Genomic DNA, 22,131 nt, shown 5'->3' with positions numbered 1-22,131 from the left:
TCACACCTACTTGCAGCCGAACACCTCCGCTCCCGCTTTTGATGGTGTATAGTCGGGCTTTCGAGCCTTTTCTTCCCCGGTTTTTACAAATTATGGTTGGACATTCAGACCTTGCAGCCGAAAACCTCCGCTCCCTCTTTTGATCATACATTGTCAGGCATTCGCACCTACTTGCAGCTGAATACTTCCGCTCCACCTTTTAGTGATGTATGGTTGGCATTTGCACCTTTTCTTACCCTTTCTTACCCTACTGATTGCTTAAGATTAAGTTGTTTTTTCTCAAACTACAACATTTTTTTAATTGTTGAAACTTGATTTGAAGTGGATAAATAAGGAGGACAAACAGTTTTGAGTCAGTCTGATAGAAGGAATTAATTTTATAGCAAAATCTGTATTTCGTCATATGTCGAGAGATGCTTATTGCTGAAGAAGTACAAAGTACAACGTTGTTTATCGTTGAAACTTGATTAGACATGAATAAATATGAAGGACAAAGCAGTCTTAACTTGGTTAGAGTAAAGGTTTTATAGGAGAATCCGAATTCGTGCATAACTCGTAAAATAGAGCTTATTTTCGGATTCCTGAAGAATGAGTCTAGTTCTTTCTCATAATACAAAGTTTGTTGTTTATTGTTGAAACTTCATCAGAAGTGAAGAAGTAAATGAATGCCTATCAACAAATGTGGGATCTAAACTCTAGTGCTTCCTCTAAAATAATTTCCTTTCTCAATTCAGAAATGTGTGTGTGTAAGTTACAACACCCGTGACACCAAAACAGCTTTCTTTTCTCTCTTTTCTCTACACTCTGCACTGTGAGAACACACACCAAATCAGAAAGGCTTTTTTCTCTCTTTTCTACATTATGGACTGTGGGGACAAAAAACCGCTCTCTCTTTTTTTTTTGATTGTGTGCCAGGGCGTTGTCTCACGTATTAGATTATGCTTACGATACGAATGGGTTTATCAGTCACATCAGAATCCATACATACTGATCCTCCCGTAATAAAATGGTCGGATCTTATCAAACACACTTTGTTTCTTGTGACAATCAAGTCAGCGAAACAGCGTATACACGTCAAGACACTGAATCAAGTTTGCCACAAGAACTCATAAGTTTGGCAGTATTGCTCTGCCGTCAGCAATCATACACCCATTTTATTTTCGTGAGACATGTGCAGGCACCTGTTCATCTACTGTTCTATCACTATGAATTAGTTTATCTATTATCAATAAGGATACTTCTACAACTACTATCAAAGTATGTCCAGACTTCTTATGTTGTCAGTTGCTATATATGAATAAGTGGGTAGCTACTGACAAGCATTAAGCATGTCACACAGCCCAAACATATAACATTTCAGGACACACCACACAGTTAACAACCACCGTGAAGTGTCAAAGCCCAAACATGTAACATTCAACAGGACACTTACACAACACATTCAAATCAAACAGTCAGACAACATACAAGAACATATACCCCAGCCGGCATTGCTCCCTGCCTATTTTCCTACAGCTCACTATGTGTGCGCACACCTTTATTCACAAATTCTTCAACTTATACTCTTTTACCAAAGCTGCTACAGCTCGATTGGCCGAATACCCTTAGATCCTATTTCGGTGAATTTGACATCTGCCTTACATGTAACAGATTAGCGGTTTAGCAGTTTTAATTTAGTTTGAGTGAAGGAATTCATTTTATAGCAAAATCCGAAATCGTGAAGAACTCATGAAAGTAAGCTTATTCTCGGATTCCTGAAACTTTAGATTTGCTCTTTCTTTTACTGCAAAGTACAACGTTGTTTTTTTTTTGTTTAAATCTTTCTAGACATGGTAAATATGAAGGACAAAGCAGTTTTAACATAGTTTGAGTGAAGGAATTCATTTTATAGATAAAATCCCAAGAGTCTGCTGAGAAAAGAGAGTGAATGCGAAGTAGACTTTAACACGGCTCTGGGAGCGAGCCGAGTGTGGGCTAACCAGGAGAATTGCTTGAAAGAAACGCGACACCGAATGAGCGGTCAGAACAAAGCCTCAATACGGTGTTCCCGTGGTGTTTTTGTTGCTGCCTTGTCGATTGCACAGGGGCAAGCGTTTCAACCAAGCAACGCTCACCATGGGGAAGGTGGCTATGGCAACTAGCCTGATGCCCTGCTCCCGCAGTGACGGATAATCGTACTCTGGTTTCTCTTCATAACATACAAGTCTTTCGCCTTTTACTAAAGACTTTCGTGGAGAGCAGCACTAATGAGTTGTTTCTATTTTTGGCAGGCTTTACCTTTGCGGGTGAAGCCCTTTCTGTCTGTGCAAAAGAAATCTTGTTACTGTGCAGAGTGACTTCTCTGAGTAGAGTCGCCTTACTTGTTGCGATTGTGCCGATGTTCGAAGCTGGAGTGCAAAGTTGTTGCTTGAATGGTGCTTGCTGGAGCATGCGGGAGTGCAAAGTTATACCATTTAAAAGGGCTGAAGAGTGCTCAGTGCAGCGGGTGGGCGGAGGTGCAACGTGACACTCTGGCCACCTATGGCCATAAAAAGAACACTGCTACAAGTGCGCATTGTGCCAGCAAGGGCCCTCGGACCTGAAACAGTGGACAGTTATCGCTTCTCGGCCTTTTGGCTAAGATCAAGTGTAGTATCTGTTCTTATCAGTTTAATATGTCCTCTATACGAGGACTACATATTAAATGGATTTTTAAGAATAGGAGTTGAAAAAGAAGCTTGCTCCGTTCACTCCAAGCATCGACCCAGTACTGCAGTGCCGCTGGGAACGGTGCGCTCTTCTCTGCTCTTGTGAAAAAGCAAACAGCGGTGCAGGATGGAAGTTTCAGGGAGCCCAAGATGAAACTTTCTTTTAATCTGCTGAGAAAAGAGAGTGAATGCGAAGTAGACTTTAACACAGCTCTGGGAGCGAGCCGAGTGTGGGCTAACCGGGAGAATTGCTTGAAAGAAACGCGACACCGAATGAGTGGTCAGAACAAAGCCTCAATACGGTGTTCCCGTGGTGTTTGTGGCTGCCTTGTCTTTTGCACAGAGTAAAAGACAAGGCAGCCATCGAATAGGGCCCGATTGTTCCTACTTGGTCAGCCGAGGAGCAAGGGGGGGGAGCAAGCGTCTCAACCAAGCAAATCTCACCAAGTAGGAACAATCGGGCCCTATTCGATGGCTGCAACACCTGAAAGAGATATTGATGCGAGACCCGATCAAAAGCTTTTTCAAAGTCTAAATTTAAGATGACAAGCCGGGTGTTTCTGTCTCTAGCGTAATCAATGATGTCTCGAATCAGTACGAGGCTGTCGGTGAGTTGTCTCTCTGAGATGGCACAAGCCTGGTCTGGGTGAATTACCTCCTCTAAAACAGAGGACATCCGTGTCGATAAAACCTTGCTAAAAAGTTTACAGTCAAAGTTTAAAAGTGTGATGGGCCTCCAATTCTTTAGGTCAGTCTTATCATTTTTATCAGAAGTGAAGAAATAAATGAATGCCTATCAACAAATGTGGGATCCAAACTCTAGTGCTTCCTCTAAAATAATTTCCTTTCTCAATTTAGAAATGTGTGCGTGTAAGTCACAACACCCGTGACACCAAAACGGCTTTCTTTTCTCAACACTCTGCACTATGAGCACACACACCAAATCAGAAAGGCTTTTCTCTCTCTTTTCTACATTATGGACTGTGGGGACACAAAACCGCTCTCTCTTTTTTTTTTATCATGTGCCAGGGCGTTGTCTCACGTATTAGATTGTGCTTAAGATACGAATGGGTTTATCAGTCACATCAGAATCCATACATACTGATCCTCCCGTAATAAAATGGTCGAATCTTATCAAACACACTTTGTTTCTTGTGACAATCAAGTCAGCGAAACAGCGTATACACGTCAAGACACTGAATCAAGTTTGCCACAAGAACTCATAAGTTTGGCAGTATTGCTCTGCCGTCAGCAATCATACATCCATTTTATTTTCGTGAGACATGTGCAGGCACCTGTTCATCTACTGTTCTATCACTATGAATTAGTTTATCTATTATCAATAAGGATACTTCTACAACTACTCTATCAAAGTATGTCCGGACTTCTTACGTTGTCAGTTGCTATATATGAATAAGTGGGTAGCTACTGAGAAGCATTAAGCATGTCACACAGCCCAAACATATAACATTTCAGGACACACCACACAGTTAACAACCACAGTGAAGCGTGTCAAAGCCCAAACATGTAACATTCAACAGGACACTTACACAACACATTCAAATCAAACAGTCAGACAACATACAAGAACATATACCCCAGCCGGCATTGCTCCCTGCCTATTTTCCTACAGCTCACTATGTGTGCGCACACCTTTATTCAGAAACTCTTCAACTTATACTGTTTTACCGAAGCTGCTACAGCTCGATTGGCCGAATACCGAATAATCCTAATTCGGTGAATTTGACATCTGCCTTACATGTAACAGATTAGCGGTTTAGCAGTTTTAATTTAGTTTGAGCGAAGGAATTCATTTTATAGCAAAATCCGAAATCGTGAAGAACTCATGAAAGTAAGCTTATTCTCGGATTCCTGAAACTTTAGATTTGCTATTTCTTTTACTGCAAAGTACAACGTTGGTTTTTTTGTTTAAATCGTTCAAGACATGGTAAATATGAAGGACAAAGCAGTTTTAACATAGTTTGAGTGAAGGAATTCATTTTATTGATAAAATCCCAAGAGTCTGCTGAGAAAAGAGAGTGAATGCGAAGTAGACTTTAACACGGCTCTGGGAGCGAGCCGAGTGCGGGCTAACCGGGAGAATTGCTTGAAAGAAACGCGACACCGAATGAGCGGTCAGAACAAAGCCTCAATACGGTTTTCCCGTGGTGTTTTTGTTGCTGCCTTGTCTTTTGCACAGAGTAAAAGACAAGGCAGCCATCGAATAGGGCCCGATTGTTCCTACTTGGTCAGCCGAGGAGCAAGGAGGGGGGGGGAGCAAGCGTTTCAACCAAGCAAAGCTCACCATGGGGAAGGTGGCTATGCCAACTAGCCTGATGCCCTGCTCCCGCAGTGACGGATAATCGTACTCTGGTTTCTCTTCATAACGTACAAGTCTTTCACCTTTTACTAAAGACTTCTGTGGAGAGCAGCACTAATGAGTTGTTTCTATTTTTGGCAGGCTTTACCTTTGCGGGTGAAGCCCTTTCTGTCTGTGCAAAAGAAATCTTGTTACTGTGCAGAGTGACTTCTCTGAGTAGAGTCGCCTTACTTGTTGCGACTGTGCCGATGTTCGAAGCTGGAGTGCAAAGTTGTTGCTTGAATGGTGCTTGCTGGAGCGTGCGGGAGTGCAAAGTTATACCATTTAAAAGGGCTGAAGAGTGCTCAGTGCAGTGGGTGGGCGGAGGTGCAAAGTGACACTCTGGCCACCTATGGCCATAAAAAGAACAGGGGTGTTAGCGGACAAGTGCGCATTGTGCCAGGAAGGGCCCTCGGACGTGAACCAGTGGACAGTTGTCGCTTCTCGGCCTTTTGGCTAAGATCAAGTGTAGTATCTGTTCTTATCAGTTTAATATCTGATATGTCCTCTATACGAGGACTACATATTAAATGGATTTTTAGCAATAGGAGTTGAAAAAGTAGCTTGCTCCGTTCACTCCAAGCATTGAACCCGTACTGCAGTGCCGCTGGGAACGGTGCGCTCTTCTCTACTCTTGTGAAAAAGCAAAGCCCAAGACGAAACTTTCTTTTAGTCTGCTGAGAAAAGAGAGTGAATGCGAAGTAGACTTTAACCCGGCTATGGGAGCGAGCCGAGTGTCGGCTAACCGGGAGAATTGCTTGAAAGAAACGCCATACCAAATGAGCGGTCAGAACAAAGCCTCAATACGGTGTTCCCGTTGTGTTTTTGTTGCTGCCGCTGTTTGCTTTTTCACAAGAGCGCACCTGTTGAGGGGGGGCCTGGGGGGGCCTGGGTGATGGTGGGTCTCAGGCCCGGGCTGCTGCGACTGGTGTGACCGGGTGGTTTGTTTGTTTGTTTTTTGTTGTTGTTTGTTTGTTTTTTGTAGAGGTCCTCCGGAGTGGGGTTGGGTTGAGTGGGGTGGGGTGGGGCGGGATGGGTACCTTCTGGGGGTACAGTAGCTCCCAGAATATGGTCGCTGCAGAACCCAGACCAGCCTTGTGCCATCTCAGAGAGACAACTCACCGACAGCCTCGTACTGATTCGAGACATCATTGATTACGCTAGAGACAGAAACACCCGGCTTGTCATCTTAAATTTAGACTTTGAAAAAGCTTTTGATCGGGTCTCGCATCAATATCTCTTTCAGGTGTTGCAGCCATCGAATAGGGCCCGATTGTTCCTACTTGGTGAGATTTGCTTGGTTGAGACGCTTGCTCCCCCCCCTTGCTCCTCGGCTGACCAAGTAGGAACAATCGGGCCCTATTCGATGGCTGCCTTGTCTTTTACTCTGTGCAAAAGACAAGGCAGCAACAAAAACCCCACGGGAAAACCGTATTGAGGCTTTGTTCTGATCGCTCATTCGGTGTCGCGTTTCTTTCAAGCAATTCTCCCGGTTAGGCCGCACTCGGCTCGCTCCCAGAGCCGTGTTAAAGTCTACTTCGCATTCACTCTCTTTTCTCAGCAGACTCTTGGGATTTTATCAATAAAATGAATTCCTTCACTCAAACTATGTTAAAACTGCTTTGTCCTTCATATTTACCATGTCTTGAAAGATTTAAACAAAAAAACCAACGTTGTACTTTGCAGTAAAAGAAATAGCAATTCTAAAGTTTCAGGAATCCGAGAATAAGCTTACTTTCATGAGTTCTTCACGATTTCGGATTTTGCTATAAAATTAATTCCTTCACTCAAACTAAATTAAAACTGCTAAACCGCTAATCTGTTACATGTAAGGCAGATGTCAAATCACCGAATTAGGATTATTCGGTATTCGGCCAATCGAGCTGTAGCAGCTTCGGTAAAAGAGTATAAGTTGAAGAGTTTGTGAATAAAGGTGTGCGCACACATAGTGAGCTGTAGGAAAATAGGCAGGGAGCAATGCCGGCTGGGGTATATGTTCTTGTATGTTGTCTGACTGTTTGATTTGAATGTGTTGTGTAAGTGTCCTGTTGAATGTTACATGTTTGGGCTTTGACACGCTTCACTGTGGTTGTTAACTGTGTGGTGTGTCCTGAAATGTTATATGTTTGGGCTGTGTGACATGCTTAATGCTTCTCAGTAGCTACCCACTTATTCATATATAGCAACTGACAACGTAAGAAGTCCGGACATACTTTGATAGAGTAGTTGTAGAAGTATCCTTATTGATAATAGATAAACTAATTCATAGTGATAGAACAGTAGATGAACAGGTGCCTGCACATGTCTCACGAAAATAAAATGGATGTATGATTGCTGACGGCAGAGCAATACTGCCAAACTTATGAGTTCTTGTGGCAAACTTGATTCAGTGTCTTGACGTGTATACGCTGTTTCGCTGACTTGATTGTCACAAGAAACAAAGTGTGTTTGATAAGATCCGACCATTTTATTACGGGAGGATCAGTATGTATGGATTCTGATGTGACTGATAAAACCCATTCGTATCTTAAGCACAATCTAATACGTGAGACAACGCCCTGGCACACGATAAAAAAAAAAGAGAGAGCGGTTTTGTGTCCCCACAGTCCATAATGTAGAAAAGAGAGAAAAAAGCCTTTCTGATTTGGTGTGTGTGCTCACAGTGCAGAGTGTAGAGAAAAGAAAGCCGTTTTGGTGTCACGGGTGTTGTGACTTACACACACACATTTCTAAATTGAGAAAGGAAATTATTTTAGAGGAAGCACTAGAGTTTAGATCCAACATTTGTTGATAGGCATTCATTTATTTCTTCACTTCTGATAAAAATGATAAGACTGACCTAAAGAATTGGAGGCCCATCACTCTTTTAAACTTTGACTGTAAACTTTTTAGCAAGGTTTTAACGACACGGATGTCCTCTGTTTTAGAGGAGGTAATTCACCCAGACCAGGCTTGTGCCATCTCAGAGAGACAACTCACCGACAGCCTCGTACTGATTCGAGACATCATTGATTACGCTAGAGACAGAAACACCCGGCTTGTCATCTTAAATTTAGACTTTGAAAAAGCTTTTGATCGGGTCTCGCATCAATATCTCTTTCAGGTGTTGCAGCAATCGAATAGGGCCCGATTGTTCCTACATGGTGAGATTTGCTTGGTTGAAACGCTTAGTCCCCCCCCTTGCTCCTCGGCTGACCAAGTAGGAACAATCGGGCCCTATTCGATGGCTGCCTTGTCTTTTACTCTGTGCAAAAGACAAGGCAGCCACAAACACCACGGGAACACCGTATTGAGGCTTTGGTCTGACCACTCATTCGGTGTGGCGTTTCTTTCAAGCAATTCTCCCGGTTAGCCCACACTCGGCTCGCTTCCAGAGCTGTGTTAAAGTCTACTTCGCATTCACTCTCTTTTCTCAGCAGATTAAAAGAAAGTTTCATCTTGGGCTCCCTGAAACTTCCATCCTGCACCGCTGTTTGCTTTTTCACAAGAGCAGGGAAGAGCGCACCGTTCCCAGCGGCACTGCAGTACTGGGTCGATGCTTGGAGTGAACGGAGCAAGCTTCTTTTTCAACTCCTATTCTTAAAAATCCATTTAATATGTAGTCCTCGTATAGAGGACACATTAAACTGATAAGAACAGATACTACACTTGATCTTAGCCAAAAGGCCGAGAAGCGATAACTGTCCACTGTTTCAGGTCCGAGGGCCCTTGCTGGCACAATGCGCACTTGTAGCAGTGTTCTTTTTATGGCCATAGGTGGCCAGAGTGTCACGTTGCACCTCCGCCCACCCGCTGCACTGAGCACTCTTCAGCCCTTTTAAATGGTATAACTTTGCACTCCCGCATGCTCCAGCAAGCACCATTCAAGCAACAACTTTGCACTCCAGCTTCGAACATCGGCACAATCGCAACAAGTAAGGCGACTCTACTCAGAGAAGTCACTCTGCACAGTAACAAGATTTCTTTTGCACAGACAGAAAGGGCTTCACCCGCAAAGGTAAAGCCTGCCAAAAATAGAAACAACTCATTAGTGCTGCTCTCCACGAAAGTCTTTAGTAAAAGGCGAAAGACTTGTATGTTATGAAGAGAAACCAGAGTACGATTATCCGTCACTGCGGGAGCAGGGCATCAGGCTAGTTGCCATAGCCACCTTCCCCATGGTGAGCGTTGCTTGGTTGAAACGCTTGCCCCTGTGCAATCGACAAGGCAGCAACAAAAACACCACGGGAACACCGTATTGAGGCTTTGTTCTGACCGCTCATTCGGTGTCGCGTTTCTTTCAAGCAATTCTCCCGGTTAGCCCACACTCGGCTCGCTCCCAGAGCCGTGTTAGAGTCTACTTCGCATTCACTCTCTTTCCTCAGCAGACTCTTGGGATTTTATCTATAAAATGAATTCCTTCACTCAAACTATGTTAAAACTGCTTTGTCCTTCATATTTACCATGTCTAGAAAGATTTAAACAAAAAAAAAACAACGTTGTACTTTGCAGTAAAAGAAAGAGCAAATCTAAAGTTTCAGGAATCCGAGAATAAGCTTACTTTCATGAGTTCTTCACGATTTCGGATTTTGCTATAAAATGAATTCCTTCACTCAAACTAAATTAAAACTGCTAAACCGCTAATCTGTTACATGTAAGGCAGATGTCAAATTCACCGAAATAGGATCTAAGGGTATTCGGCCAATCGAGCTGTAGCAGCTTTGGTAAAAGAGTATAAGTTGAAGAGTTTGTGAATAAAGGTGTGCGCACACATAGTGAGCTGTAGGAAAATAGGCAGGGAGCAATGCCGGCTGGGGTATATGTTCTTGTATGTTGTCTGACTGTTTGATTTGAATGTGTTGTGTAAGTGTCCTGTTGAATGTTACATGTTTGGGCTTTGACACTTCACGGTGGTTGTTAACTGTGTGGTGTGTCCTGAAATGTTATATGTTTGGGCTGTGTGACATGCTTAATGCTTGTCAGTAGCTACCCACTTATTCATATATAGCAACTGACAACATAAGAAGTCTGGACATACTTTGATAGTAGTTGTAGAAGTATCCTTATTGATAATAGATAAACTAATTCATAGTGATAGAACAGTAGATGAACAGGTGCCTGCACATGTCTCACGAAAATAAAATGGGTGTATGATTGCTGACGGCAGAGCAATACTGCCAAACTTATGAGTTCTTGTGGCAAACTTGATTCAGTGTCTTGACGTGTATACGCTGTTTCGCTGACTTGATTGTCACAAGAAACAAAGTGTGTTTGATAAGATCCGACCATTTTATTACGGGAGGATCAGTATGTATGGATTCTGATGTGACTGATAAACCCATTCGTATCGTAAGCATAATCTAATACGTGAGACAACGCCCTGGCACACAATCAAAAAAAAAAAGAGAGAGCGGTTTTGTGTCCCCACAGTCCATAATGTAGAAAAGAGAGAAAAAAGCCTTTCTGATTTGGTGTGTGTGCTCACAGTGCAGAGTGTAGAGAAAAGAGAGAAAAGAAAGCCGTTTTGGTGTCACGGGTGTTGTGACTTACACACACACATTTCTGAATTGAGAAAGGAAATTATTTTAGAGGAAGCACTAGAGTTTAGATCCCACATTTGTTGATAGGCATTCATTTATTTCTTCACTTCTGATGAAGTTTCAACAATAAACAACAAACTTTGTATTATGAGAAAGAACCAGACTCATTCTTCAGGAATCCGAAAATAAGCTCTATTTTACGAGTTATGCACGAATTCGGATTCTCCTATAAAACGAATTCCTTAACTCTAACCAAGTTAAGACTGCTTTGTCCTTCATATTTATTCATGTCTAATCAAGTTTCAACGATAAACAACATTGTACTTTGTAGAATGAGAAAGAACTTCTTCAGCAATAAGCATCTCTCGACATATGACGAAATACAGATTTTGCTATAAAATTAATTCCTTCTATCAGCCTGACTTAAAACTGTTTGTCCTCCTTATTTATCCACTTCAAATCAAGTTTCAACAATTAAAAAAATGTTGTAGTTTGAGAAAGTACAACTTAATCTTCAGCAATCAGTATAAAAAGAGGTGCAAATGCCAACCATACATACCTAAAAGGTGGAGCGGAAGTATTCAGCTACAAGTAGGTGTGAATGTTCGACTATAATTTGTAAAAAGCGGGTAAGAAAAGGTTCGAATGCCCGACTATATATTAACAAAAGCGGGAGGAGAGGTCTTCGGATGAGAGTGGGTGAGAATTTCCAACCATAATCTATAAAATACGGTGAAAAAAAATATGTGAATGCCTCATAGAACACTAAAAGCGGAAGTGTTCGGCTGCAAGAAGGTGTGAATGTCCGACTATATTTGGTGAAAAGCAGGTGAAGCAAGGTCTGAATGCCCAACCTTACATCATCAAAAGCGAGATCAGAGGTGTTTGGCTGCAAGAAGGCCATAGTTTTCCAAAAGCGGGTAAGGTGCGAATGTCCGACTAAATATCAACAAAATTTTGGGCGGAGGTCTTCGGATGCAAGTGGGTGTGAATATTCCACCATACAAGTATGGTGGAGAGGAAGCTGTGAATAGCCGACCATAGTTTGGAAAAAGCGGGTAAGAAAAGGTTTGAATGCCCGAACATACACCATCAAAAGAGGGAGGGGAGGTGTTCCGCTGTACGAAGGTGTGAATGTCCGACCATAGTTGGTAAAAAGCGGGTAAGAAAAGGTTAAAATACCCGACTGTACACAATCAATAGCGGGAGCGGATGTGTTCGGCTACAAGAAGATGTGAAAGTCCGACCATGGTTTGTAAAAAGCGGGTAAGAAAAGGTGCGAATGTCCGACAATGTATGATCAAAAGAAAGAGCGGAGGTTTTCGGATACAAGAAGGTTTGAATGTCCCACCATAGTTTGTAAAAAGCGGGTAAGAAAAGGTTCGAATGCCCGACTATACACCATCAAAAGCGGGAGCAGAGGTGTTCCGCTGTAAGACGGTGTGAATGTCCGACCATAGTTGGTAAAAAGCGGGTAAGAAAAGGTTAAAATACCCGACTGTACACAATCAATAGCGGGAGCGGAGTTGTTCGGCTACAAGAAGGTGTGAAAGTCCGACCATGGTTTGTAAAAAGCGGGTAAGAAAAGGTGCGAATGTCCGACAATGTATGATCAAAAGAGAGAGCGGAGGTTTTCGGATACAAGAAGGTTTGAATGTCCCACCATAGTTTGTAAAACGCGGGTAAGAAAAGGTTCGAATGCCCGACTATACACAATCAATAGCGGGAGCGGATGTGTTCGGCTACAAGAAGGTGTGAAAGTCCGATCATGGTTTGTAAAAACCGGGAAGAAAAGGCTCGGACTTTCACACCTTTTAGTAGCCGAACAACTCCGCTCCCGCTATTGATTGTGTACAGTCGGGTATTTTAACATTTTCTTACCCGCTTTTTACCAACTATGGTCGGATATTCACACCGTCTTACAGCGGAACACCTCCTCTCCCGCTTATGATCATGTACGGTTTGATATTCGAAAATTTACTTTCTTATTTTAAAGCAATTATTGATGGACATTCAAACCTTCTTTTTGATGGTGTATAGTCGGGCTTTCGAGCCTTTTCTTCCCGATTTTTACAAACCATGGTGTGACTTTCACACCTTCTTGTAGCCGAACAACTGCGCTCCCGCTATTGATTGTGTACAGTCGGGTATTTTAACCTTTTCTTACCCGCTTTTTACCAACTATGGTCGGACATTCACACCGTCTTACAGCGGAACACCTCTGCTCCCGCTTTTGATCATGTAAGGTTTGATATTCGAAAATTTTCTTTCATGTTTTAAAGCAATTATTAATGGACATTCACACCTACTTGGAGCCGAACACCACCTCTCCCGCTTTTGATGATGTATGGACCGGCATTCTTACCTTTTCTAACACATTTTTCAGCAATTATGGTTGGAGAATCACACCTACTCACAGCCGAACAACTCCGCTACCGCATTTGATGGTGTATAGTCGGGATTTCTCACCCTTTTTCATCAGCTTTTTTCAAATTATTCTCTGACATTCACACCTACTTGCAGTCGAACAGCTCTGCTCCCGCTTTTGATTATGTTTGGTTAGATATTCGAACCTTTTCTTAACTGCTTTTTTACAAACCTTGGTCGGACGTTCACACCTTCTTGCAGCCGAACACCTACGCTTCCGGTTTTGATAGTGTATATTCGGGCATACGAACCTTTTCTTACCCGCTTTTTACAAACCATGGTCGAACTTTCACACCTTCTCTTAGCTGAACAACTCCGCTCCCTCTTTTGATTGTGTACAGTCGGGTATTTTAACCTTTTCTTACCCGCTTTTTACCAACTATGATCGGACATTCACACCGTCTTACAGCGGAACACCTCCGCTCCCTCTTTTGATGGTGTATGTTCGGGCATTCGAACCTTTTCTTACCCGCTTTTTACAAACCAGGGTCGGACTTTCACACCTTTTAGTAGCCGAACAACTCCGCTCCCGCTATTGATTGTGTACAGTCGGGTATTTTAACCTTTTCTTACCCGCTTTTTACCAACTATGGTCGGACATTCACACTGTCTTACAGCGGAACACCTCCTCTCCCGCTTATGATCATGTAAGGTTTGATATTCGAAAATTTACTTTCTTGTTTTAAAGCAATTATTGATGGACATTCAAACCTTCTTTTTGATGGTGTATGGTCGGGCTTTCGAGCCTTTTCTTCCCGGTTTTTACAAACCATGATCGGACTTTCACACCTTCTTGTAGCCGAACACATCCGCTCCCGCTATTGATTGTGTATAGTCGGGCATTCGAACCTTTTCTTACCCGCGTTTTACAAACTATGGTGGGACATTCAAACCTTCTTGTATCCGAAAACCTCCGCTCTCTCTTTTGATCATACATTGTCGGACATTCGCACCTTTTCTTACCCGCTTTTTACAAACCATGGTCGGACTTTCACACCTTCTTGTAGCCGAACACATCCGCTCCCGCTATTGATTGTGTACAGTCGGGTATTTTAACCTTTTCTTACCCGCTTTTTACAAACTATGGTTGTACTTTCATACCTTCTTGTAGCTGAACAACTCCACTCCTGCTTTTGATGATTTATGGTTGGACATTCGCATCTTTTCCTACCCATTTTTCAGTAATTATGGGTGGATATTCACACCTTCTTGCAGCTGAACACCTCCTCTCCCGCTAATGATCATGTAAGGTTTGATATTCGAAAATTTTCTTTCATGTTTTAAAGCAATTATTAATGGACATTCACACCTACTTGCAGCCGAACACCACCTCTCCCGCTTTTGATGATGTATGGACCGGCATTCTTACCTTTAACATATTTTTCAGCAATTATGGTTGGAGAATCACACCTACTCACAGCCGAACAACTCCGCTACCGCATTTGATGGTGTATAGTCGGGATTTCTCACCCTTTCTCATCAGCTTTTTGCAAATTATTCTCTGACATTCACACCTACTTAAAGTCGAACAGCTCTGCTCCCGCTTTTGATTATGTTTGGTTAGATATTCGAACCCTTTCTTAACTGCTTTTTCACAAACTTTGGTCGGACGTTCACACCTTCTTGCAGCCGAACACCTACGCTTCCGGTTTTGATAGTGTATATTCGGGCATACGAACCTTTTCTTACCCGCTTTTTACAAACCATGGTCGGACTTTCACACCTTCTCTTAGCTGAACAACTCCGCTCCCTCTTTTGATTGTGTACAGTCGGGTATTTTAACCTTTTCTTACCCGCTTTTTACCAACTATGATCGGACATTCACACCGTCTTACAGCGGAAAACCTCCGCTACCTCTTTTGATGGTGTATGTTCGGGCATTCGAACCTTTTCTTACCCGCTTTTTAAAACCAGGGTCGGACTTTCACACCTTTTAGTAGCCGAACAACTCCGCTCCCGCTATTGATTGTGTACAGTCGGGTATTTTAACCTTTTCTTACCCGCTTTTTACCAACTATGGTCGGACATTCACACCTTCTTACAGCGGAACACCTCCGCTCCCTCTTTTGATGGTGCATGTTTGGGCATTCGAACCTTTTCTTACCCGCTTTTTACAAACTATGGTCGGACATTCAAACCTTCTTGTAGCCGAACACATCCACTCGTGCATTTGATGATGTATGGTTGGGAATTCGCACCTATTCTTACCCATTTTTCAGTAATTATGGGTGGACATTCACACCTTCTTGCAGCTGAACACCTCCTCTCCCGCTTATTATCATGTGCGGTTTGATATTCGAAAATTCTCTTTCATGTTTTCTAGCAATTATTGATGGACATTCAGACCTTCTTGCAGCTGAACACCTCCGCTTCAGCTTTTGATGGTGTATAGTCGGGCTTTCGAGCCTTTTCTTCCCCGGATTTTACAAATTATGGTTGGATATTCAGACCTTCTTTCAGCTGAAAACCTCCGCTCCCTCTTTTGATCATACATTGTCGGGCATTCGCACCTTTTCTTACCCGCTTTTTACAAACTTTAGTCGGACATTAACACCTTCTTGCAGCTTAACCACCTCCACTCCCTGTTTTGATCATGTATGGTCTGGCAATACTACCTTTTCTTACCCATTTGTGAGTAATTATGGCTGGACATTCACACCTACTTGCAGCCGAACACCACCTCTCCCGCTTTTGATGATGTATGGACCGGCATTCTTACCTTTTCTAACACATTTTTCAGCAATTATGGTTGGAGATTCACACCTACTCACAGCCGAACACCTCCGCTCCAGCATTTGATGGTGTATATTCGGGCATACGAACCTGTTCTTACCCGCTTTTTACAAACCATGGTCAGACTTTCACACCTTCTTGTAGCTGAACAACTCCGCTCCCTCTTTTGATTGTGTACAGTCGGGCATACAAACCTGTTCTTACCCGCTTTTTAAAAACTATGGTTGGACATTCAAACCTTCTTGTAGCCGAACACATCCACTCCTGCTTTTGATGATGTATGGTTGGGCATTCGCACCTTTTCTTACCCATTTTTCAGTAATTATGGGTGGATATTCACACCTTCTTGCAGCCAAACACCTCCGCTCCCTGTTTTGATCATGTATGTTTTGACATTCGCACCTTTTCTCACCTGCTTTTTACTATTGTCGTTCAATCACAGCTTCCTCTCCACCATACTTGTATGGTAGGAAATTCTCACCCACTCTCATCCGAAGACCTCTCCTCCCGCTTTTGTTAATATTTAGTCGGGCATTCGAACCTTTTCTTACCCACTTTTTACAAATTATGGTCGAACATTCACACCTACTTGCAGCTGAATACTTCCGCCCCACCTTTTAGTGATGTATGGTTGGCATTTGCACCTTTTGTTACCCTCTTTTTATACTGATTGCTGAAGATTAAGTTGTTCTTTCTCAAACTACAATTTTTTTTTAATTGTTGAAACTTGATTTGAAGTGGATAAATAAGGAGGACAAACAGTTTTAAGTCACGCTGATAGAAGAAATTTATTTTATAGCAAAATCTGTATTTCGTCATATGTCGAGAGATGCTTATTGCTGAAGAAGTTCTTTCTCATTCTACAAAGTACAACGTTGTTTATCGTTGAAACTTGATTAGACATGAATAAATATGAAGGACAAAGCAGTCTTAACTTGGTTTGAGTTAATTAATTCGTTTTATAGGAGAATCCGAATTCGTGCTTATTTTCGGATTCCTGAAGAATGAGTCTGGTTCTTTCTCATAATACAAAGTTTGTTGTTTATTGTTGAAACTTCATCAGAAGTGAAGAAATAAATGAATGCCTATCAACAAATGTGGGATCTAAACTCTACTGCTTCCTCTAAAATAATTTCTTTTCTCAATTCAGAAATGTGTGTGTACATACTGATCCTCCCGTAATAAAATGGTCGGATCTTATCAAACACACTTTGTTTCTTGTGACAATCAAGTCAGCGAAACAGCGTATACACGTCAAGACACTGAATCAAGTTTGCCACAAGAACTCATAAGTTTGGCAGTATTGCTCTGCCGTCAGCAATCATACACCCATTTTATTTTCGTGAGACATGTGCAGGCACCTGTTCATCTACTGTTCTATCACTATGAATTAGTTTATCTATTATCAATAAGGATACTTCTACAACTACTATCAAAGTATGTCCAGACTTCTTATGTTGTCAGTTGCTATATATGAATAAGTGGGTAGCTACTGACAAGCATTAAGCATGTCACACAGCCCAAACATATAACATTTCAGGACACACCACACAGTTAACAACCACAGTGAAGTGTCAAAGCCCAAACATTCAACAGGACACTTACACAACACATTAAAATCAAACAGTCAGACAACATACAAGAACATATACCCCAGCCGGCATTGCTCCCTGCCTATTTTCCTACAGCTCACTATGTGTGCGCACACCTTTATTCACAAATTCTTCAACTTATACTCTTTTACCGAAGCTGCTACAGCTCGATTGGCCGAATACCCTTAGATCCTATTTCGGTGAATTTGACATCTGCCTTACATGTAACAGATTAGCGGTTTAGCAGTTTTAATTTAATTTGAGTGAAGGAATTCATTTTATAGCATAATCCGAAATCGTGAAGCACTCATGAAAGTAAGCTTATTCTCGGATTCCTGAAACTTTAGATTTGCTCTTTCTTTTACTGCAAAGTACAACGTTGTTTTTTTTGTTTAAATCTTTCTAGACATGGTAAATATGAACGACAAGCAGTTTTAACATAGTTTGAGTGAAGGAATTCATTTTATAGATAAAATCCCAAGAGTCTGCATAGAAAAGAGAGTGAATGCGAAGTAGACTTTAACACGGCTATGGGAGCGAGCCGAGTGTCGGCTAACCGGGAGAATTGCTTGAAAGAAACGCGACACCGAATGAGCGGTCAGAACAAAGCCTCAATACGGGATTCTCGTGGTGTTTTTGTTGCTGCCTTGTCTTTTGCATAGAGTAAAAGACAAGGCAGCCATCGAATAGGGCCCGATTGTTCCTACTTGGTCAGCCGAGGAGCAGGGGGGGGGGGGCAAGCGTCTCAACCAAGCAAAGCTCACCATGGGGAAGGTGGCTATACCAACTAGCCTGATGCCCTGCTCCCGCAGTGACGGATAATCGTACTCTGGTTTCTCTTCATAACGTACAAGTCTTTCGCCTTTTACTAAAGACTTCCGTGGAGAGCAGCACTAATGAGTTGTTTCTATTATTGGTAGGCTTTACCTTTGCGGGTGAAGCCCTTTCTGTCTGTGCAAAAGAAATCTTGCTACTTTGCAGAGTGACTTCTCTGAGTAGAGTCGCCTTACTTGTTGCGACTGTGCCGATGTTCGAAGCTGGAGTGCAAAGTTGTTGCTTGAATGGTGCTTGCTGGAGCATGCGGGAGTGCAAAGTTATACCATTTAAAAGGGCTGAAGAGTGCTCAGTGCAGCGGGTGGGCGGAGGTGCAACGTGACACTCTGGCCACCTATGGCCATAAAAAGAACACTGCTACAAGTGCGCATTGTGCCAGCAAGGGCCCTCGGACCTGAAACAGTGGACAGTTATCGCTTCTCGGCCTTTTGGCTAAGATCAAGTGTAGTATCTGTTCTTATCAGTTTAATATGTCCTCTATACGAGGACAACATATTAAATGGATTTTTAAGAATAGGAGTTGAAAAAGTAGCTTGCTCCGTTCACTCCAAGCCTCGACCCGGTACTGCAGTGCCGCTGGGAACGGTGCGCTCTCCTCTGCTCTTGTGAAAAAGCAAACAGCGGTGCAGGATGGAAGTTTCAGGGAGCCCAAGATGAAACTTTCTTTTAATCTGCTGAGAAAAGAGAGTGAATGCGAAGTGGACTTTAACACGGCTCTGGGAGCGAGCCGAGTGCGGGCTAACCGGGAGAATTGCTTGAAAGAAACGCGACACCGAATGAGTGGTCAGAACAAAGCCTCAATACGGTGTTCCCGTGGTGTTTGTGGCTGACTTGTCTTTTGCACAGAGTAAAAGACAAGGCAGCCATCGAATAGATTGTTTCTACTTGGTCAGCCGAGGAGCAGGGGGGGGGTGGGGGGGGGGGGGGGGGGGGTGGGGCAAGCGTCTCAACCAAGCAAAGCTCACCAAGTAGGAACAATCGGGCCCTTTTCGATGGCTGCAACACCTGAAAGAGATATTGATGCGAGACCCGATCAAAGTCTAAATTTAAGATGACAAGCCGGGTGTTTCTGTCTCTAGCGTAATCAATGATGTCTCGAATCAGTACGAGGCTGTCGGTGAGTTGTCTCCCTGAGATGGCACAAGCTTGGTCTGGGTGAATTACCTCCTCTAAAACAGAGGACATCCGTGTCACTAAAACCTTGCTAAAAAGTTTACAGTCAAAGTTTAAAAGTGTGATGGGCCTCCAATTCTTTAGGTCAGTCTTATAATTTTTTTTATAAAGTAGAGTCACTATTCCCACTCTAAAACTGTCAGGCAGTCGGTCGAGTTTTTCAAAATCTTTAAAAACATCTAAAATGTCTGATGATAAAAGGTCCCAATAGGTCAGATAGAATTCTGCAGGAAGCCCGTCTAAACCCGGAGCTCGACTTCTCTTAAAACCTGTTAGGCATTTTTTTTAACTCTAAAGCAGTAAAATTCTGTGTCAAGTGTGCATTCTCTTTTACGGTTTTGTCAACGAATTTTAAGATTTCTGCCGATGTTTCCAAGTGCACTGGTTTCTCTTTGTACATGTTACTATAAAAGGTATGTACAGTTTCAATCATCTCTTGTGTGGATTTTGTTAAAAACCCATCTTCTCTTTTTAGATTTTGAATACACTCCTTTTTATTTATAACTTTCTTTCTTTTTCACCTTCCTCAATTTCCTGCTCCCTGCTTCTTACAAAAATTCCTTTACTCTTTATTTCTGCTAAAACTGACATTTCCTTTTTGACATCTTTGATTTCTTCTTTAAAGTCTATGCCACACTGATTTAGTTTAAAGTAGCGCTGTAAGCGTTTATGTAGTCCCATCATACATCTATTCTCTTTCCTTTTTTTACGTTTACCTTGCTGTTTAAAAAAAGTCTGGGTCGTTTCCTTCACCATTTCCCACCATTGTTCATGTGTTTCGTAGAGGTCTTGAAGGGTCTGCCACTCTTTATAACATTCCCTGTACTGACTGACTATGATTTCATCCTCCAACAGGGAACAGTTGAGTTTCCACAGACCACTTCCTACCGTCACACCAGAAGGGGGTGAAAGGGTGCAGGAGAGCATAAGGTGGTCTGAAAAGAAAACAGGGGTTAATCTAACATCAGTGGGTGGGCAATCTCTAGTAAAGAAATAATCAATGCGAGAGGCTCTGGTGCCATCATGACTAAACCAGGTGAAGCCCTCCTCTCTGGGATGCATGGTTTTAAAACAGTCAGTAAGCTTAAAATCCCTGCATATGCCCTGAAGTAAAATCGAAGTCTTATCCACTTTAAAATCTACCCCTGCTCTTTTTCTATCTTTCCTGCTCAAGATACAGTTAAAATCCCCTCCTACAACTAAAGGTACTTGCCCTAGCATGTAAAGCTGTATATCTTCTAAAAGGTCAAACCTTTCATTTTTTCCATTGAAACCATAAATATTTAAGAGGTTAAAGTCTTGACCCATAAAATTCAAGTGTGCTAAAAGTGCCCGTCCGTCTCTCACCATTGTGCTACCTTTCACCAGAACATGCGGATTTTTAATTAGAATGGCCACACCATCATTTTTATTTTGATTTGAGCCACTCCATATCGATAAATGGGGCCACATTTCCTCCCATTGTCTATGGTTTTTTAAAAAAGGTAGTCCACATTCTTGTATTAAAAACACATCTGATTTTATGGAGTCTAAAAAGGATAAAATACTCTGGGCTCTTGTCTTTGATTTCACACTTCTCACATTTAGTGTTGAGAAGGTGAGAACCATTAAAAGCATAAAGGAAAGTAGGTATGTCATTTTCGTTTTTCTAAGTTATCAAAACAAATTACACACAGGTTATTTCTTGGGAAACTAGCTCTTCCTTCATTTCTTTAGGTCTGGACATACTTTGATAGTAGTTGTAGAAGTATCCTTATTGATAATAGATAAACTAATTCATAGTGATAGAACAGTAGATGAACAGGTGCCTGCACATGTCTCACGAAAATAAAATGGGTGTATGATTGCTGACGGCAGAGCAATACTGCCAAACTTATGAGTTCTTGTGGCAAACTTGATTCAGTGTCTTGACGTGTATACGCTGTTTCGCTGACTTGATTGTCACAAGAAACAAAGTGTGTTTGATAAGATCCGACCATTTTATTACGGGAGGATCAGTATGTATGGATTCTGATGTGACTGATAAACCCATTCGTATCGTAAGCATAATCTAATACAAGAGACAACGCCCTGGCACACAATCAAAAAAAAAAAGAGAGAGCGGTTTTGTGTCCCCACAGTCCATAATGTAGAAAAGAGAGAAAAAAGCCTTTCTGATTTGGTGTGTGTGCTCACAGTGCAGAGTGTAGAGAAAAGAGAGAAAAGAAAGCCGTTTTGGTGTCACGGGTGTTGTGACTTACACACACACATTTCTGAATTGAGAAAGGAAATTATTTTAGAGGAAGCACTAGAGTTTAGATCCCACATTTGTTGATAGGCATTCATTTATTTCTTCACTTCTGATGAAGTTTCAACAATAAACAACAAACTTTGTATTATGAGAAAGAACCAGACTCATTCTTCAGGAATCCGAAAATAAGCTCTATTTTACGAGTTATGCACGAATTCGGATTCTCCTATAAAACGAATTCCTTAACTCTAACCAAGTTAAGACTGCTTTGTCCTTCATATTTATTCATGTCTAATCAAGTTTCAACGATAAACAACATTGTACTTTGTAGAATGAGAAAGAACTTCTTCAGCAATAAGCATCTCTCGACATATGACGAAATACAGATTTTGCTATAAAATTAATTCCTTCTATCAGCCTGACTTAAAACTGTTTGTCCTCCTTATTTATCCACTTCAAATCAAGTTTCAACAATTAAAAAAATGTTGTAGTTTGAGAAAGTACAACTTAATCTTCAGCAATCAGTATAAAAAGAGGTGCAAATGCCAACCATACATACCTAAAAGGTGGAGCGGAA

At 42.0% G+C, this 22,131-nt stretch overlaps 8 non-coding genes across 8 annotated transcripts; 6 read left to right on the top strand and 2 right to left on the bottom strand.

Annotated features, from left to right (window-relative positions):
• The first annotated feature begins 2,174 nt into the window (after positions 1-2,174).
• On the top strand, positions 2,175-2,288 carry LOC140317320 (U5 spliceosomal RNA). The gene has a single exon (XR_011917644.1). It is a non-coding gene; the product is annotated as a U5 spliceosomal RNA (small nuclear RNA).
• Positions 2,289-2,596: 308 nt separating this feature from the next.
• On the top strand, positions 2,597-2,780 carry LOC140317041 (U2 spliceosomal RNA). The gene has a single exon (XR_011917392.1). It is a non-coding gene; the product is annotated as a U2 spliceosomal RNA (small nuclear RNA).
• A 2,272-nt stretch (positions 2,781-5,052) lies between these two features.
• On the top strand, positions 5,053-5,166 carry LOC140317394 (U5 spliceosomal RNA). Its single transcript, XR_011917712.1, has one exon. It is a non-coding gene; the product is annotated as a U5 spliceosomal RNA (small nuclear RNA).
• A 316-nt stretch (positions 5,167-5,482) lies between these two features.
• On the top strand, positions 5,483-5,673 carry LOC140317022 (U2 spliceosomal RNA). Its single transcript, XR_011917375.1, has one exon. It is a non-coding gene; the product is annotated as a U2 spliceosomal RNA (small nuclear RNA).
• A 2,867-nt stretch (positions 5,674-8,540) lies between these two features.
• LOC140317085 (U2 spliceosomal RNA) lies at positions 8,541-8,724 on the bottom strand. The gene has a single exon (XR_011917432.1). It is a non-coding gene; the product is annotated as a U2 spliceosomal RNA (small nuclear RNA).
• A 308-nt stretch (positions 8,725-9,032) lies between these two features.
• LOC140317319 (U5 spliceosomal RNA) lies at positions 9,033-9,146 on the bottom strand. Its single transcript, XR_011917643.1, has one exon. It is a non-coding gene; the product is annotated as a U5 spliceosomal RNA (small nuclear RNA).
• Positions 9,147-18,141: 8,995 nt separating this feature from the next.
• LOC140317194 (U5 spliceosomal RNA) lies at positions 18,142-18,257 on the top strand. The gene has a single exon (XR_011917528.1). It is a non-coding gene; the product is annotated as a U5 spliceosomal RNA (small nuclear RNA).
• Positions 18,258-18,563: 306 nt separating this feature from the next.
• On the top strand, positions 18,564-18,747 carry LOC140317130 (U2 spliceosomal RNA). Its single transcript, XR_011917474.1, has one exon. It is a non-coding gene; the product is annotated as a U2 spliceosomal RNA (small nuclear RNA).
• The last annotated feature ends 3,384 nt before the right edge of the window (positions 18,748-22,131 follow it).

This window comes from Leuresthes tenuis, unplaced genomic scaffold (assembly GCF_036924035.1).
Source record: "Leuresthes tenuis unplaced genomic scaffold, fLeuTen1.0.hap1 SCAF_10, whole genome shotgun sequence".
Lineage (NCBI taxonomy): Eukaryota > Metazoa > Chordata > Actinopteri > Atheriniformes > Atherinopsidae > Leuresthes > Leuresthes tenuis.
Note: the sequence above shows the minus strand (reverse complement) of the source record. Positions and strands in the feature narration are given on the sequence as shown.